The sequence below is a fragment of the Carettochelys insculpta genome, chromosome 4 (genome assembly GCF_033958435.1).
Source record: "Carettochelys insculpta isolate YL-2023 chromosome 4, ASM3395843v1, whole genome shotgun sequence".
NCBI lineage: Eukaryota > Metazoa > Chordata > Testudines > Carettochelyidae > Carettochelys > Carettochelys insculpta.
In genome coordinates, this window is record NC_134140.1 from 25,981,526 (window position 1) to 26,000,683 (window position 19,158).

Genomic DNA, 19,158 nt, shown 5'->3' on the forward strand with positions numbered 1-19,158 from the left:
ATATACTCTTTGTATATTAAAACAATTAACACTGAAGCATTTTATGAAGTATTTAAGTAGTTATAGTTATACAGAGTGTCCAAGACACTAAATCATTATTAAATGGTGCCATACAGGCTACACAATAGTCAGTAACAGAAATTAAGGAGCTGGTGGGAGTCCTTCCAAGGATACAGATAATATAATCTTTGGGATTTTGCTTTTATTTGGTTCATAAATAGGGGCCTGAATAGGGACTGAACTTTTTGCACAGGCAAAGATTCCAGGGCCAAATTCAGAGAGGACAGAAATTATGGTGTAAATTACAGATTAGTAAATTGGAGGAAGCTAGTGTAACTATGCCTAGGAAGTGGAAAGCAACCCACCAGAGCATCGAAGAAGCCGTAAAATAAAGTAAATGCCTTTCTGTAAACTAACTTGTTCGACTAAAGCATATCACTTTCAATACAGGAGTATACGGATGGAACTCTCTGGTCTGTGTTATTCAGAAGTTGAACTAGTTAATCTTCATGAGCCCCTGGCCTTAATTTTTATTACTATAAATCTCTAAAGCATTATGTGGGGGAAAGGATGCATCTTTATACTGCACTTTCTTTAGGGTGTTGTTATAGGTGTTCTTTATGTAGATTGTGGGATCCATCAAGGCAGGCTGTTTGTCCTGAGCACAGACCCATTGATTTCTGTCTGAGGTGATCTGATTGCAGGACCAGGACCGCTCTTCTTCTTTTAAACATAGTCAATAGCAGCTAGAGCTTTGGAACTGCAGTTTTATCAGATTAGTGTATACATGGAAAGGGAGACATAAGTAAAATTAGTTGGCAAGTCGCAGAAAGCCAATAACTCAAAGCAAACCACAAGACAATTGTGTGGTAAGAGCTGAACAAGAAAGTAGCTTGGCCTGCACTGTCATTATCTCAGGCCAAGTTAGCCTTCTGTCAATTCAGCAGATAATGATGGCAGATACTGCGGGGTGGTAGAAAAAAAATCACAGCAGGTTAGACCTCTGTAATTACATTTCTAATCCAGGCTTCCATAAGCCATAATGACTATCGGGAAGGGTATTTCCTGGCAGTTAATGAATGACTGGAGGATTTGAGGGCTTGAGGAGAGCCAAGGGCTCTTAATACAGTCAGTCAATAATTGCCAGGAAATGCCCAACTCAGGAGGTTATTATTGCTGTTATAAACCAGGAATAGAAAAATATAAAGAAGAAAAAAGACAGCAATTACCTTTGCAAGTGTTGAAAAGCTAAACGCTGAGTTGCACATTGCTATGGAGACAGCAATTTGTTTACAGTCCCTTCCTTGCATTTAAAGACTGTTCCAGCAACCAATAGGAAAGTGGGAGCTTGTTCTTGAGGCTCCATTAGGTATATAATTGGTAATTTAGTACATGAGGTTTCTGCCACGGGCCACATAACATCTGCAGACATCAAGAGTATCGCAAAACTTTACAACAGTGATTACAAAATACTGGCAGCCACTCAAAACATTTTATAGTTACACATACCTTCAGCAAGAATTTCCAGTAGTTGCTGCTTTGATCTGCTCAGTGCCTGTCTCTAAATAGGATCCTTGTAATGTCACATTGTACAGTTTCCTAGAAATTAAGTGTTTAGGGGAAAGATCCTTCAAGCTGACTAATGTTGTACACTCATTGGACCAGACTGTGAGCTCTGACCAATTTTGCACTAGAGTAACTTCACTGACTTCAATGGAATTTTCCTGATTTGTACCAGTGCAACTGAACAAAGAACACGGTATCTATTAAATGCAAAATCTGAAACCCCGTTATTTCCTCTTGGGTTTCTGAAATAAATTATTCAAGATGAGAATACACTTCTATAGCACTAAAGATTAAAAAATAGATTTCCTTCTATTCATGCTTATTCCCTTTCCCTAGAAGAGTATGTTCTTTTTATGGAATCCTAGCAGATTGACCTGGTGTTGCTCAAGTCCTTAACTCAAGAAAGTCTTTTTTTTTTTAATAAAAGGAAAATGCACGTTTTATGTAAATGACTGTTTTTTAAAAAAAGTGTTATTTTTACGATGATAATTTTGATTTCAGATTTCTTAAAAAAGGGGATATTAAAATTTTTCTTAGTAGTTTTCTCAGATGAGATTTCCATCCAGTTTATGTTTTTTCTTCATTCCTATAAACTCTTATCGTTCACTATGTTTTAATAAAAAGGGGCTATGCTCAATTTGGTTTCCAATAACATTTTCTTCTTGTTTTCAAACCTTAGGCATTGAATTAGGTTCGCTAAAACAGAGCACTACTCCAAATTTCTCTATTTTAACTCATTCTGTAGGTTTGGTGAGAAGCAGTCCTATTCCAGTTTCATCCGATTCTTCTGGTGCATCTGGGTTCAGTCTCTTTCAACATTTACTCAGTGTTAGTTTTGAGGATTAAACTTGATCTGTTGATTCTGTCTCTTTTCTGTTTGGTTTTACATGAAGCAATCCCATTCCTGGCACATACCGTTCTCCTGATACAACCGAGCCATTACATTGATTTAAATACCATTTCAAGCACATCCCATTTTTCTGGTACAACTAAACCATTATGTAGATTTAAATTATGATAAGAGCAAGCTGTATACCAAATTTGGTGGTCCTGGCTCTTACCGTTTAAGATCAAACAGATAAACTTCCTAAAATATGTAATAGGTGAAAATAAATATATGTAAATAGTTGAAATTAAAAAATAATATTAGGAATTTGACCCAAGTCTTCCATGAACACATTCATCCAGATGGATCTGTGAGAAAGTTGGTTTCTATCTGTTCACTAATTTGAATCAGTAATGAGAGTTGTAAAGCCTAATCCAGTCACATTTAAGCAAGCAATTAGTCCTTATTCACACAAATTGTTCCATGGACTTCAGTTAGATGGCTCAGTGACCTACTCTGATGAATATGGGAATTAAGAACCAAGCTCACAGACAGAAGAGTGAGAGTTTTGGTATTCAGCCTTCCACACCCAAAGTATAAACCCCATTCTCAGGGTTAGGGGAACACACAGGTGTCCTTGATTTGGATGTTTAGATTCAGATGAAGCCTAGAGAATAGGAGTTCCACTCCCTGCTCTAGTAGGGGAATAGGTAGCTATAGCCCCTAACCAGATGTAGCATATGCCCCACCACAACCAGTTCAGTTCGGTGGGTCAGTGCTTTGGAGGTGTGCAGCAAAGTTGGTGCTTCACCCACTCCTGAGCCTTTCTCTGTGCATTTGCTTGCAGAAGGGTATAGTAACCCTGTTTTTGTTGTTTAATAGATGTATTGCTGTAGTACATAGGAGGCCAGTCATTCACTTGCAACTTAGGTTCTAGGTGCTGGACTAACACAAACCAAAATCTCTCCTATGCCTGAAGACAATGCTGGGAAGCTTGAGTGGGGGAGTGTTTGTCCCACATGTGTCCCAGCATGGCCATGCTGGGTCCAGCTGAGTTCTTGCTCAGCATGTGCCATTTTCCTTCTTTAACAACCATTCTGAGTCCTCTTACTACTTTTCTCAGTTTTCAGGTAATATTTTCAAACTAGTCCTCATAGCAGGTTTGTTGTGACAGGCCTCACCCCGGTTTTAATTAGTTGATGATTGTGTAGTGCTTTCATGATTTACAATGCTCTAAACACCCTATGAAATATTTTTCTATATTGCCTTGGGTAGTGTGATGAATGTGGAGGTGATCAAATCCACTCTGCTGACAGCTCACACAATTCCAAAGAGACAGAAAAATGGTAACGTTTACACGGAATACTGACAACCCTCTCCATATTTTTCAACCTGCTCCACCATGAATTATACAGGTCAGTCTTCTGCAGCAGTCCCGGTGCCCAGCTAAGCTCAGTAAGAAGTTGAGCGGGCAAGAGAATACTCTGTACTCTTCTATGTTGCACTGATTTTGGGTCAGTTCTGGTCCTTGTTCTGAGCCCTGACAAATGTGCTTATTTTCGCTTTGCAACTTATCAAACAAAAGAGCAAGGCTCCTCTGATGCATTGGCTCCGTATAAACTTTTGTCCTCAGGGGCACTGTATCTAATCAGTCTTTTGCATTGTGAAATCAGTGGAGCTCTCAGATTTGTTGCTGCACTTTAATCCATATATAATGTTTTTTTCATTAGAAAAGATAAAATGCCATCATGGTTTCGCAGCATTTACAACGGGAAAGTTGATTCCTTGATTTTTTTTTAACATCCCATCTCAGTCTAAATAATAATAATGAATTATATATTGACAAGTACGTTGCTCCACAAGTGGGCTCATTGATAATTCCAAGTGGGACTACTTGTTAAATAAAGTTAGGGCTAGCCAACTGCAAATGTATCAAAATCAAGTCCAAAATAATTTAAAGAATCACACATATAGGGATGTTGTCACTTTGCTTACCTACTAACTGCAGTAACTATGAGGAGGCTAACTTTTGTGCAAGAAGTGAAATAAAATATTTTATCAAGCAGTACATACACTTGACAAGCAGAAGGCATTTGCCCAAGCTGGAATATGGTTAAGATACTGGAATCGAAAGGCACTCATATTCCTTCAGGAAGTACCATGGAATGTTATTGCTAAAAGGTTAGGAAAATGACAAAGCAGTAACAGTGATTCATCAAAAGAAAAAATATGACTAATGAATTACCAAACATCAGTTCCTGCAACACTTTGTTTTCACCTTTCTCATTCTCCATTCTTACATTCCTGAACAACTCCAGCTCTGCATAGCCTATCAGATATTATGCACTCACAGCCTCAAAAGGTATTTTCTGCAGGCACACGTGCTCTCTTGAAAGAAACAGGAAGCAAATACTGGATGTCGAGTTTATCCACTTGACACAGGAATGTCAGACTGTCAGCAGCTGGTCCCACACTCTGTGGATTACAGATTCCCTGGAGCCATCAGAAAGTTTGCCAGTTTCTGTCCTTAAAGACAACTTTTGTCAATGACAGCTTTATCTTTCTTTTTATATCTACATAAATTGGTTTGTTCTGTTGCTTAGACAGGGGAAAAGAAGCTTGAGTACAGTCATTTTTGGAGACACCACTTTTAGATATGCCCAGGCCTACAGGGGAAATCTCTTGAGGAGCATTAAAATCAAAGCTGTAAATTGGACAGTAGTAGTGAAAAAATATTGATTAAAATGTCCTCCACTTTGCAGATTTGAGGCTGGATCCAGTACCACGCTGAGCATTTTGACTTGCAGCTAGCCAATAATTTAAGAATATGATGGATAGCAGTGTGACTGCGCATGCACTTCAGTTCAGCATGTGCTTGAAGTCCTTTGCTAGATCACTGCCAAAGGGCTCTGCACCTTTGAAGAGTCAGCCTCTGATAAGCTTGAAGAATTTACTGACCAGGCAGAATATATTCTCAGGTCCTCTTGTAAAGAATGAAAAACGGTAAATTATAAGGACTGTGGCATCATATTTAATAACTGGGGCATTTTCTGTTTCTTATTCTGTGACATTTATTAATGCAATTTATAGGGGAAACAACAAACCTGATATTGCAAACACTGATTGACATAGAGTCTAAACTTAATGTAAACAACAACTAGAGCACACAGACTTGGAGGCAGTACGTTTGTGAATACCCAACCCAAGATTACCATCTCAAGCATTTATAAAGTGCCCATCACTGTAGACTACACTATTGAGTTGCAGATAAGGCATTCTCACAATCATAGCAATATAACTGATCACTGAAGTTGGCCAGACATCCAAAAATATTTAGCCTCTGGCTCAAAGATTGTGATCAGCTGATTGAATACAAATGGAAAAAGTGGCAGTGTTCCTACTTTTTTCAGTCTAACCAACCTTTCCATTGAAGAGTTCTAATCTCTCTTGGCCCCTAACCATAACAATTGCACAGAACTGAAAATAGGTAAGCATTAGAACTCTGTGGAGGATGGAAATTATATTTTATTAAGGACTTCAAAAATTTTTTTTGTCTCTATTCACAACGAAACCTGAAAATATATAAATTTCATGCAAAAGAAAATTCTGGGGGAAAAGTGGATTGATCAATCTCTACAAAACTTTAATTTCAGCACTGAAATTTTGACTGAATTTATACTTTAAGCATAATAATATCAAATACAAACTTTAAAAAGTTAAATGAAAAGCAGTTTAAAAAAAAAAGGTTCATTCTGAAAAGATCAGAATAGGATGTTTTGACCTTGTTGGAATGTTTTTCTTTTTCCAGAATTAAAAGTTCAATAAAATTGACGAGAGTTGACAAAACATTTCAATTTTCATAAGACTCTAACTGTCAGTGGAAAATGGTTCCATCCAAAATTTTGGCCAGCTCTTATAAGTATGCTTTGTGAAAAAGTTTGAAGGCAAATGTTTCCATTTTGGTTAAATGTTTTCTAAGAAAATATTCAATAAAATATTCTAAATTTTTTTTTTAAAAATTTAAAAAAAAAGATTTGTTTCCCAAGAGGAGGGGAAAAACATTTACTTTTCTCATCTTTTTCCAGTGGATTTTTTTATAAAATAAAAAGGTTTATTTGCTCCACTGAAATAATTTTTTTCAAAACATTGTGAAATTTTGTTTTGATAACTTTCAACACGGGAAAAAATAATTCACCAAAACAAAAACATTCATGAAAATAATAACTTGGTTGGAAAGACTTTTTCTAAAGAAAAACATTTTGTTGGAAAATTTTCAATCAGTTGTTATAATGACGGGTACATTTACATAGTCCACAGCAGTGAACCTCCTTCTCTGGGTTGACAGACTCAGGATCGCACTACCATGTGCCAGCAATGTATTTAGGCTGGAGCTCAGGCTTGGAAACACCACAGTTTCCTAGGCTTAAGGGCCCAAGTTCCAGCAGGAACAGCTCTTTGTACAGAGTTATTTTTTAGTGCAATAGCATGAGCCTCAGGCTGTTGACTCAGAGTGGGATGCTTGTTGCCGCCAGGTTGTATAGCTATACTGTAGATCATTGATCATCACTGAGGACTTGTTTCCATGGTGTCTTAGGCTGCCCTATATAGGGTGCAAATTCTATGCACACTAGTGTGTAGCTCACTAATTGGCCCTTATGGACTCTGCTGGCATGCGCTAGAGGTTCCCCAGTGCACATAAGGTAGTCTCATTTGACAAGGCCTGAATGAAAGAAACTGAGCAGTGCCATCTGTTTCAGAGGAGTAGCCGTGTTAGTCTGTAACTTCACAAATAGCAAGCAGTCCTGTGGCACTTTAGAGACAAACAAATTATGAGGTCAGGAGTGTTTGTGAGTAAAACCTATTTCATTTGGTGGGATTTGGAGTGGAAATACAGAATCCAGGATCCATATAGCAGGGAGCGGGTGTTTGGGGGTTAGTGAGGTTGGAGGGGGAAAAAAAGGAAGTTACCTGCCATTAGAAGGACCAGTTGATGAAGAAAATTAAGCAAGATGTTTCCCATTCCTGCAAATATCAAAGGTGGGGAAATTGCCCTCGTAAAGCATAAGCCACTTAAGATCTCTATTCAGGCAAAGGCTAAAGGTGTTAATCTTGTGAATGAATTCCAATTCAGATGTCTCCCTCTGTAATCTGGTGATAAAGTACTTTTGTAGAAAAATGGCTACTTTTAAATCCATTATTTAATGTCCAGGCAGGTTAAAACGATTGCTTACAAGTTTGTGTGCAATCCCATTCCTGATGTCAGATTTATGTCCATTTATCATTTGGCACAGAGACTGTCCAGTTTGATCAATGACTCTGGCAGAGGGGCATTGGTGGCACTTGATGGTATATAACACATTAATGGGTGTGGGTGTATGAGTCCCTGATGTTGTGGCTGATGTGGTTAGGTTCTGTGTTGGTGTCACTTACATAGATATGTGGACAGGGTCAGCAACAGAGTTTGTTGCAGGGATGGGTTGCTGGTTAGTGTTCTGGTAGCGTGGTGTGTGGCTTCTGGTGAGTATTTTCCTGAGGTTGAGGGGGCTGTCTGCAGGCAAAGGCTGGCCTGTCCCTCAAGGTCTGAGAGAGTGAGGGATCATTTTCCAGGACAGGTTATAGATTGTCAATGATACACTTTAGGGGTTTAAGCTGGGGGGCTGAAGATGATGACCAGTGGCGTTCTGTTATTTTCATTGTGGGGCCTATCTTGAAGTAGGTGACTTCTGGGTACCTGTCTGGCTCTGTCAGTCTGTTTCCTTATTTCCCCAAGTGGGTAATTAAATTTTAAGAATGCTTGAGAAAGCTCTCATAGGTGTTTGTCTGTGGGTGGGATTGGAGCAGATTTCATTATATCTTTGGGCTTGACCATGGACAATAGAGCTTGTGATGTGTCCTGGATAGAAGTGAGACACTTCATGTTTCAAATTGTGGTATTTGGGGTGAGGCATTACTGAAACACTGCATCCCTACATCACTTACACATAATTGATTTCTAAAAGGCACACTGGGGAAAACATTAACTCACCCACCAATTCCAGCCCATTGTTTAGGGAATGATGGGGAAAACTGAATAGGTGAACCATGTACAGTGGAATGCACTTTTGGTGAAAAAGAATTGAAGTTCTAATGTGCTTGAAGGCATTGCAATGCGCAGACTTCAGGCAGACTCCAGCTACAGTGAACCTTTGCTCACAGGGTGAAATTTTCCTGCCTTGTAGAGCTTCCCACACCATCCAGGCAAATGAGAGAAGAGCGCAGCTAGATTCAGCAAAAGGCTTTGAGGTTGCTGCTGAAGGCAAGATGGAAAATGATCATAGAACTCCGAACAAAACAATCTTTGCACAGGAGGTCTAGAGAGACACCTCCCACTATTCCAACCCAAAGCAGTAACACCAGAAGGGCTGCACTGCAACCCACTGCCTGTCTTCAGCTCAGGTGAATTTTGAAAGCTGTTTAGCATACAACATAAAACTGGACGAAGATTCTTTGGGCTAAGTCTTCAGCTGTTACAAAACACAGTGGTACTGTGGTGATTGAGACCAAATATGTATCTTGTCCTTTGTGCTGAAGATGAGACTTTCTACCACTATAACACTGACCTGTGAGAAAACTGATTTCCTTCCACCAGGGTGCTACCTGCTGTAAATCCCTTTAACAACTTGTTACAAATGATCTGGTAAGGTGCCTTTCCTGACTCACCAACTAACACTCATTTGATTATAGCTGCCATTGCACCCAAAAGAATTAATCTTTTATATGCACATGACTCACTTCTGTATGCCGGATGGTTCCAATTAAATACAAACACCACCGTCCAGGTCTGTTCTGCTGGGTGCATCATGTCAGACAACATTTTGGCTTAGTGCCACCCTTCCTGAAGTGACAGCAAATACGATATATGGAAATTCTCTTTTTCAGGGGGAGTTGCTTTCTGCTATTATTTGAATCTGGGGATTGCAACAAGAAGCAGAATTGTAACAAGCAGCAGCAGAGAAAAAAAAGTTGAATCAAATAAAAAAAAGGGAGGGGGGCCTGACATATGAAAGATCCAAATGCAAAGCAAGACAAAACTTGAATAACATTGCTGACAATTTTGCAGAGCTTTAGTATGTTACATCATGCACAGCTGTGCAACATCAGCCTCCTATATAAACAAAAGAGAGAAGAGAACTTAGTGGGGCATGGTAACACAAAGGAACTCTGAGTGAGGCCTTCAAGATTTGGCTCCTCTTGGCCATCAGCAACACATCTATGCTATATCTGAGAATGAACCTCACAGGCCAGGTCCACAGGCCCATGTTAGCAGGACTCACACTAGGACTCTAAGAATAACCATGCAGGTACAGCAGGTCAGGCTGTGAAGCTCAGGCAAGCTTATAACTTGAGCTCCAGTCCAAGCTGCAGAATTTCTTTAGTTCTAGTACAAATCCCACTAATGTGAGTCTGTGAATCCAGGCTGGAAGCCTTATTCCCAGATGCAGTGTGGCATTCCATAGGGGCCTAATCATTGAAATCCTACTGAACTCTTTCCATTGACTTCATTGGGTTTGGACCTGCATGATGTGGGGCGGGGGGTGATTTTTTCCCATTTAAGTTGGTGTCATTAAGTATTAAATTTATAACCTGAAACTAACCCAAGCAAGAGGACAGCCAGGCACTACTACCCTAGAGCAAAGTCATTGAGCCAGATAGTAGTCTCCACTGCAAGTGATTGGCTGCATCGATCTATCCAAGGTACTTCTATGGACCCCACATCCATGCAGCTCACAATGTTTAATGTATTTATTCTCACAACATCCTGACAATATAGGAAAGTACATTACCCCCTTTAACAATTGGGGAAATGAACTCCAGGGCAGATATGACTTACCCAGTTCCCACAAGAAACCTCTGACAGAGCAGGAATTGAACCCACTACTCCCAAAACCTGGCTAGTACCATAACTATTAGATCATATGCCCTGCTGTTATAAGACTACATCTATACTTAGCAGAAGATCGACTCAGTCAGAGTCGATCTTCTGGGGCTCATTTTAGTGTGCCTAGTGGGGACACACTAAATCAAACCATCAGGGATCAACAGTCAGTCCTGGTACTCCTCATTACTAAGGAATAATGGAGGTTGACATGGGAGGTTCTCCCATCAACCTCCCTCTGTGAGGATGGCCTGATAAATCAATCTTAGCTACGTCAATTTCAGCAGTTTGCACAGGGGAGAGAGGTTAGGTGCCTGGCTGGGGGGGGGGGCTGCGCCTGACTGGGGGAGGCACCTAGCAGTGTGTGTGTGGCGATTATTAAATTTCTCTTGGACACCACTGAACTACACAAACTGTTCAGGACACAAACAGATGATACAGTTGGCCACAATAAACTTTCTAGCAGTGGTAGTAACCAGGGCTGGGTTCAGTAAAACATCTTGTAGGCCTTTCTAAAATATACAGTAAAGCCTTGAGTTACGTGAGGTTTGCGTTTCTGCAAACCGCACCCCCACCCCATAGCTCAAATTTTCTTGTAAATCGAAGGGAGACAGAACCAGGCTGCAGAGTGGTTCCCAGCTCCCTAGGCTTGCAGAAGCTGAGAAACTGACCAGTATCAGTTTCCTGGCTCCCAGAGTGCAGAGAGCGGAGAACCTGGGTTCAGCCTCTTTCCAGTCTCCCTGATGCTTGTAGGTCCAGGAAACTGACGAGCTCATGACTGGTCAGTTTCCCAGGTCCTGCCAGTGCAGAGGAGCTGGGAACCAGGATGATGCTTGGTTCCCAGCTTCCTGCCCCTTGCAGGAGCCAGGAAGCTGATTAGTCATGAGCTGGTCAGTTTCCTGGGTCCTGCAAGCAGCGGAGAGAAGTGAACCACACATCCTTGTACCTATTTAAACCATACTAAAACTGGTACCCCAGTAATTGTCCATATTTGTCAGTATTCAAATAAGGTGTGAGAACCTTGGCAGGAGCTGGCATCTGGTTTGCCAGCATCTTACAGAACATGGACTATAAATAAATCTACACAATATACAATATGGAATTATTAGTAAGCAAAATTATAATTTATTTAAATAATCTGTCAGCAGTTAGAATTTCCCTTTTTCTCCAGGGGGAGGGAGAGTGGAGAAAAGAGTTCCAGTCCTTTAAATCCTTGGCAGGGGATTTTGGCGCTTGTATTATGGATAATAATAATTGTGTTATTGACCAGAGAGGAAGGTGCAGTGTGGTCACATTCAGGAAACCCAGATAGTATTCCTGCATTTTTCTGCTTAATGTAGGGCAAGTCATGTCACTTCTCTGGGCCTCTGCTTCTTTCTCACCCTTTGTGTGTCTCATCTGTTTAGACCGTAAACTCTTCAGGGCAGGGATTATATCTTCCTATATATATGTAAAGCCCCTAGGACAATGGGACTCCTGGTTGGGTTGGGGCAATTAACTAATAAAAATAAATATAATGATAGTAAATCCCAATGAGATGGGACTTTTACTTGGGTAACAACTAACAGGCTTATCTCAGTCAGTGTCCGTACAGGGCACTCAGTTTCTCACAGGATTATGCCTACATCAGTACTGCTGGATTTGGCCTTACACATGTATTTTCTTCATATTAGTCATGCTACAAGAAAGTTGAAAAGTACAATAATGTAAAAAAAGCACATGCAACTCGAAATCAAGACAAGATACATAGTGTGGCACTTCCTAAGAGGTAGAGAAGAGATACTTAATGTCTAGAAGATACAGGTCAGGTATGGCTTCAAGTAAAAATTAAAAAGAATCAAAATATTTTCTGTTTATATTAGAGTCCCATCGCTGACATTAAAAATGACCATTCAGATGGGTCCTGTTGTAAAAAAATAATCTCCTCACCATCTTGTAACAATGTTTGATCTAGTGACTATAGATGAGACCAAACTGCATTATAACATGAGCAGGGGACTATCTCATCATAACATGGTCACTCAACAAAGAAGCTGTCGCAGTTTATAAGGTTCCATGTTTTGAAAAGGAATAAGTTTAACATTTTCAGTGCTATAACTTTTTCATTAGTTAAAAAGTTGCATTTGTTATTTGACAACAGCCTGCAAACAAGGTATCTATTCTAGCATTGCCCTTCCCCCACTGAACATTTGCTGCCATTGGTGGTTGCTTTGGTGGTAGCAATGGCTATGAGACAGGGAAAGGTGGAGGAGTACTTGTGTATGTAAGCCACGGGCATTTTAACCACCATGTCACCTCTCATAGGTTATGGCTACACTACAGAGTTATTTCAAAATAACTTTGCTAGCCTCTAGACTACACATGCGCTATTTTGAAATAAAATCCAGTTAGCGAGTGCATTATTTCAAAATTGGTAGCCCTCAGTGCAGGAGAAATAAAACCTATTTTGAAATCACTATTTTTGAAATAAGCGCTATATGTCTAGAAATGCTATTTCAAAATAGTTAGGTGATATTTTAAAATACATTTTGGCTGCGTCTACATAACATTCCCCTTTCCAAAGGGGAATGCAAATGAGTGAAATCAGAAATGCAAATGAGTTGTGGATTTCCATATCTTTTGCCTCATTTCAATATTCTCGCTTGATCTCACTTCCAGAAAAGCCTGTTCCAGAAGCAAAACCAGCCTGTATACACAGCCTTTGTGTATAGCTGTGTTATTTCAAAATAAGATATTTCAAAACAGTGGTTTTGAAATATCTTATTTCGAAATAGGGCTGCAGTGTACACATAGCCATAGTGATTAAATTGTAAATGGTTGATAGAGAGCTATCTATACTAGCATCACCCCTGTTGTTAGTATGGGTGGAGCTGCACTGGTGATAGCTAGGGTGGGAAAAGTTTTAAGAGGGGGAAATGCTAATGTAGGAAAGACCAAAGGGACAAAACCCAGTCCCCCCCTCTCCATGAGTAGTATCAATCCACCAGTGTCAAATCACTGCAAAAGAGAAGAGAATCTTTTCCACAAAGTCCAGTTTAAACTATGTATTTTATTCTGCCTCCCAAGTCTCCATGCCTTTTTAAAATATTTTTCTTTGCTAACTCCGCAGTAGGAGTTTAAGAAGTCAGTTGCAGCCAGTTGTACTTTCTACTCTCTCTCAAAAGAGGATAAAGCTTTCAAGCTACTTGAATAAACTGTGATTACATCTTCATTTGTCAGTAATGGGATTACCACGCTGATAAAAAAGACTTCAGACAAACATACACGTTTAAGATTGGTGTAAATTACCCAAGAGAGTCCGGGAAAATCCTTTGGGCTATTTAGGACACAACCCCCCTTCTTTAAAAGCTGGCCTGCAGGCAAGATCCTTGAAAAGCCTAGGATCAGCTGACCACTCCCTGCTGTGGGTTGTTGCTGTTTTCCTGTGCACATGCTCAGTGAACTGGAAAATACAATTATACACAACCAAGAGAACAGTTAAGGGATTTTTACTATGGCTAAGAAGCTGAGGATTTTTCAACTAATTGATTTTGTCTCTGGCTGAAGATGATGTCTTAAATCTCAGATAACTAATGATTAAGAGACATAAAGGCAATTTTAGGAAAAATGTAAGAGTGGTTGTTGCTAAATGCTGATGGACTCCATGGTGCGATAATCTTTTTAACATGGCGACTCATCCCACATATGAAGTGTTTTCTATGAGCAAAGAGCCATTTGTGAAAGGGAGCAAATGGGGAAGCCTGGAAAGCAAGCAGGGAAGATTGGAGTGAGAAATGAAACACACATTCAAATCCTGTTAATGCTAAAGAAAAAGAAGGAAAGGTTCAAAGCTCATGCTTTGAATGTTTATAATGAATGGGATATTATAATACATCGTGCTCACACAGAAAGACTCTAAACCTCTGCAGAAAATTAGCATGGATTAGTTAACCCAGCAGTAGTCTCCTGCTTTATGAAGTCCTGATGCTGCAACCCGTACACTTGTTGAGTAGAACTTAGTCCCCTTGACATCAGTGAGAGACTGCTTGTGGGTTTCAGCCCACTGTGTGTCTGAGTTGCCAAACTGGGTCCTAAACATTTACGCTGGAAACCAAGAACTGTCATTTAAGTCACTGAGTAAAATTCTCTGCTGGCACATACTCCTCTGAAGTCAGTAGAATTATGCCCGCTGATTATTTTTCCAGCTGCTTCATATAAGGTAGCAGCACAACAGTATGCTTTGTTGCCTGTTTCAGACAATTATTGCTTATGATCAATAGTCCTAAAAAGTTAATTAACAGTCTGTCTGTAGCTGAGCTAGTCAAAAAAATTCAGATTGCAGTTTCTCATCAGAACATGCAGATTTGACTAAATCAAAACATTCTGTCAAAACTGTGTAAGGGAAATTAAAACATTTGATTTTGACTTTATTGTTTTAACTTTTATATAATAATAATAATAGTAATAATACAATAATAACAATAATAATAATAATAATACCACCACGAAAGGGTTTCAATTTTTTAAAAATATTTTGACTTTATTGTAATGAAATATTTAGATAACGTCAAAACATAATATTTTAGAAGGTTTGATTTCATGAAAAATTCAGAGATTTTAACAATTAGGGTAACATATTTCTAGTTAAAGTAGGCAAAATTCCTTTCTGAGTGGTCTGGTGCAAAACCTGCCTCATCTCTGTGACTGCTTGGGGGAGTGGGATTATGGCCCTGCCTCCTTCTTGACCTCCTTAAGGTTATACATGATCCCAGAGGTACAGTCCTTGTACTTCCTTGCATGCTGGGACACCAATTGTATCAAGTTTTTATATGATGTACACCATGAAAGGAAGCTCTCCATGCAGGCCTCCCACTGCCTTCCATGTCTTCTCATTTATTTCTGGCCTCTAATTTGTGTAATGATTTTGTGTTTACAATAAGTTACAGACAGCTTAATCACAGAATTGTAGAAATGTACGGCTAAAAGAGACGCTTCCTGTTCATTCCCGTTGCTGAGCCTGGACCAAGGAAAACTAGAGTGTGTACCTAGATCATCCCCAACAGGTGTTTGTCCACTTTCCTCTTACAAAAATCCAAAGAAAAAATTTCATAACTACCCTTGGAAATGTATTCCAGACTTTAGCTATTATTAAGAAGAAAAATTATTGTCATTAACTTATGACCGGACAAGAAGCAAAAGGCTTAAATGACAGCAAGGGAGATTTTGGTTGAACATTAGGAAATACTTTCTGTCAGGGTAGTTAACTACTGGAATAAATTGCCTGGGGCAGGCCATGGAATCTTCATCATAGGACATTTTTAAGAGCAGGTTAGACAAATACCTGTCAGAGATGGACTGCCATGTGGGCAGATGACTGGACGATGACCTTTCAAGGTTCCTTCCAGTTCTATGCTTCTACGTTTTAACTAAGAAATTGGTCCAGTTCAGCTCTCAAATGCACATGGGGCCTCTTGTGCTGTGCACAACTAAAGTTGGATTTGGGCACCATTACGAAAATACCCTAACTTCCTGCATGGAGACAGGACCAAATAAACCTAGAGTATCCCTGACTGACATTTATCCAACCATTCTTAAAATCCTCCACAAATGAGGATTCCAAAATCTCTCTTGGAAGCCTATTCCAGATTTTAACTATTCTTACAGTTAGCAAGGCTTTCCTAATATCATACCTAAATCTCCCTTGCTGCAGATTGATCCTATTAATTCTTGTCCTGCTTTCAATGGCCCTGGAGAATAACTGGACCATATAACAGCCCTTAGCATGTTTGAAGACTGTTACCAGGTCCCCCATCAGTCTTCTTATCTCAACACTGGGCATGCTAGGCTTTTAACCCTTTCTCAAAGGTCAGGTTTTTTAAACCTTATATCATTTGCTCCACTGTAGACAGTTTCCAATTTGTCCATATCTTTCCTAAAGTGTGGGATCCAGATTTGGAAACAGTACTCCAGCAGAGGTTTCTAGTGCTAAGCAGAGCAGGGCAATTGTCTCTTAGGTCTTAGATACAACACGCCTGTTGATATACCCCAGGACTTTCGCCACTTTTGTTGGGTTTTTGTTTGTTTGTTTTGCAATCTCATCACATTGTTAACCCATACGCTATCTGTGATCCACTATAATTCCCAGATTCTTTACAGTAGTACTACCACCTACCTAGGTAGTCTCCATTTTGTTGTTATACATTAGATTTTTTTTTCTACATGAAGTACTTTGCACTTGTCTTTACCAAAGTTCTTCATGTTGAATTCAGATCAGTTCTGCAAATTATTAAGGTAATTTTGAATTCTCATTCTGTCCTCCAAAGTGCTTGCAACCCTTCCCAATTCAGTGTCGTCTGCAAATTTTAAAATCACATTCTCCATTCCATTATCTAAATATTAATTAAAATATTGAATAGCACCAGAACCAGGACTGACCTCTCTGGGACCCCACTACACATGCCCTCCCAGTCTGACAATGAATCATTGATGGTTACTCTAGTTCTAGGGTCTTTCAATTGGTTGTGTACTTACCATATAGTAATTTCATCTAGACTTCATTTCCTTAGTTTGCTATAGAGAATGTCACATGGGACAACTACCCTCACCCACTAGGTTACTAACCTTGTCAAAGAAGGAAATTAGGATGGTTTAGCCTGATTTATTCTTGACAAATCCAGGATGTCTCTTCCTTATAACCCTATTATCCTTCAGAGGCTTACAACTGATTGTTTTGTAATTTGTTTCAGTATCTTTCCAGGCACTTAAGTTAGACTGACTGATCTATAATTCCTAGATCTTCTTTATTTCCCTTTTTAAAAGATAGATACTATGTTTATTGTTCTCCTGTTCTCTGGGACCTCATGTCCTCCAGGACAATATCTAATAGCTGAAGTTCTGAGAATGCTTCAGCTAGTTCCTTAAGTGCCTTAAGATGAATTTTGTCAGACTTTGCCAGCTTGAATGTATCTAATTCATGTAAATATTCTTTAGCCTGTTCTCTTCCTATTTTGTCTTGCATTCCTTTCTCATTCTTGTTGATATTAATTGAGTGGAACATCTGCTTACCATTAACTTTTTATTGAAAATTGAAGCAAAATGAGTGTTAAACATCCCAGCCTTCTTGAAGTCATTGGCTATTAGCCCTCCTCTGCTGGTAGATGACCTGCACTATACATAATTTTCTGGCGCCTAATTTGTTTAAATTACTTGTTTTTGTGACCTTTTATGTCCGTTGCTTATTGCCTTTTATATCCTATTTTATGTCCTTTTGCTCTAGCTACCTCAGATACAAGTTCCAGAGAGAAAATGGAGGCAAAGATGACATTCACCTTATAGAAACAGGGAGGATGGATTGTTCTCATTATTGACAAAGAAGAGGAGAAAAAAGAGTGATGCAAGTGTTCAGTTTTGACCATGTTAAATTGAAATGGACAGTCACACACACAGGAGGAAAGAGTCAGAGAAATAGGATGAACTTTAATACTGGAATGAGGGAAAGAGGTCAGAAGTGGAAGGGCAGGTTCAGGAATCATTGGCTTTGTTTAGGTAAGATAACTGAAGCCAAGTGAGATGAGCTTATGTCATGTATAAAAAAAAAGTGAGGGAGATGAGGAGTGAACAGTGTGGGATAAAGGGATGTGGAGGAGAAGAAGAGAAGGAATGGTACAAAGGAAAGGAAAAAGTAAGTAAGTTATGGGGAGGGAGAATTGGAAGGCAAAAAGAGAGCAGAACAAAAAACACAGGAAAGGTGTGGTAACAGAGAAATAGCCGTATTAGTCTATCAAAACAAAAAAGCAGTCCAGTAGCACTTGAAAGACTAACAAAATAACTTATTAGGTGATGAGCGTCTGTGGGACAGACCCCACGAAAGCTCAGCACCTAAGAAATTATTTTGTTGGTCTTTAAAGTGCTACTGAACTGCTTTTTAGGAGAGGTGTGGTGAGCATAGTGTGAAAGTGATGTCAGGACACAGTTAATGGATAAATAGGAATATGGGAGCCTACTGAGTAGTATGCAGGCAGGGATATTAATTAGCAAGTGATCAGTAACACACTAAATGGAGCTGTAAAACCAAGCAGTAACACAATTAGGATAACCAGTCAAATTGGTAACAAGGTAGCAAGTTAATGAGTGAGACAATAAGGTAGATGAAGTTATAACTCCTTTGGGGTTTAGAGAGCATGTTCCCTTTAAATCTTTTTCTGAAGGGAGATGTGCTGATTGTTCTAGACCGAGGGAGTGTTCCTATGGGGAAGGACGGGGCACAGAGAGATGGAAGAAGAGTGACAGGGAGCAGGTCTTGGGCTCCAAACAGAAGGGCCATAGCAAGCAGGGTCCTCACAGAGTGAAGCAGCCGGGAAGCTGCCTAAAGCTGGGACAGGAACACCCCATCATGGGAGCCAGGAGGAGCTCTGTGCCAGGGAGAAATTGTCTGAGGTCAGACCAGAGCTGGGACCAGTATCACTGCTGCCCCAAGCTGCACAGGGCTGAGAGTACAGGGGCTTCAGTGGCTGTGCATTGGGAATAAAGAGGGAGTCGGACTCTTAGCTAGTTAACTGATGGGTCGTTGCCCTGGCTTTACAGAGAGCAGAAGAGGGCATTGGAGAGGTTTGTTAGGCAAAGTTCACTGGCACTAAAGATGATCAGGAGCACTCAAGACTCAACACTGGACTCAAACTTTACCCAGGACTCCAGGCACCACATTGCTTGGTGTTTGCCTTTTTGGACCATGGTACCAGTGGGGCTGTGGGGCCTTGTGTTGAATGCAACCCTGTTTTTATCAGTACCCTCATATTTCCACCTGTTTTTCTCCTCTTATCCCTCTGCAAATAAAAGTTTCCCTTTCATGTGTTCATTTTACTATTCCTGGGCT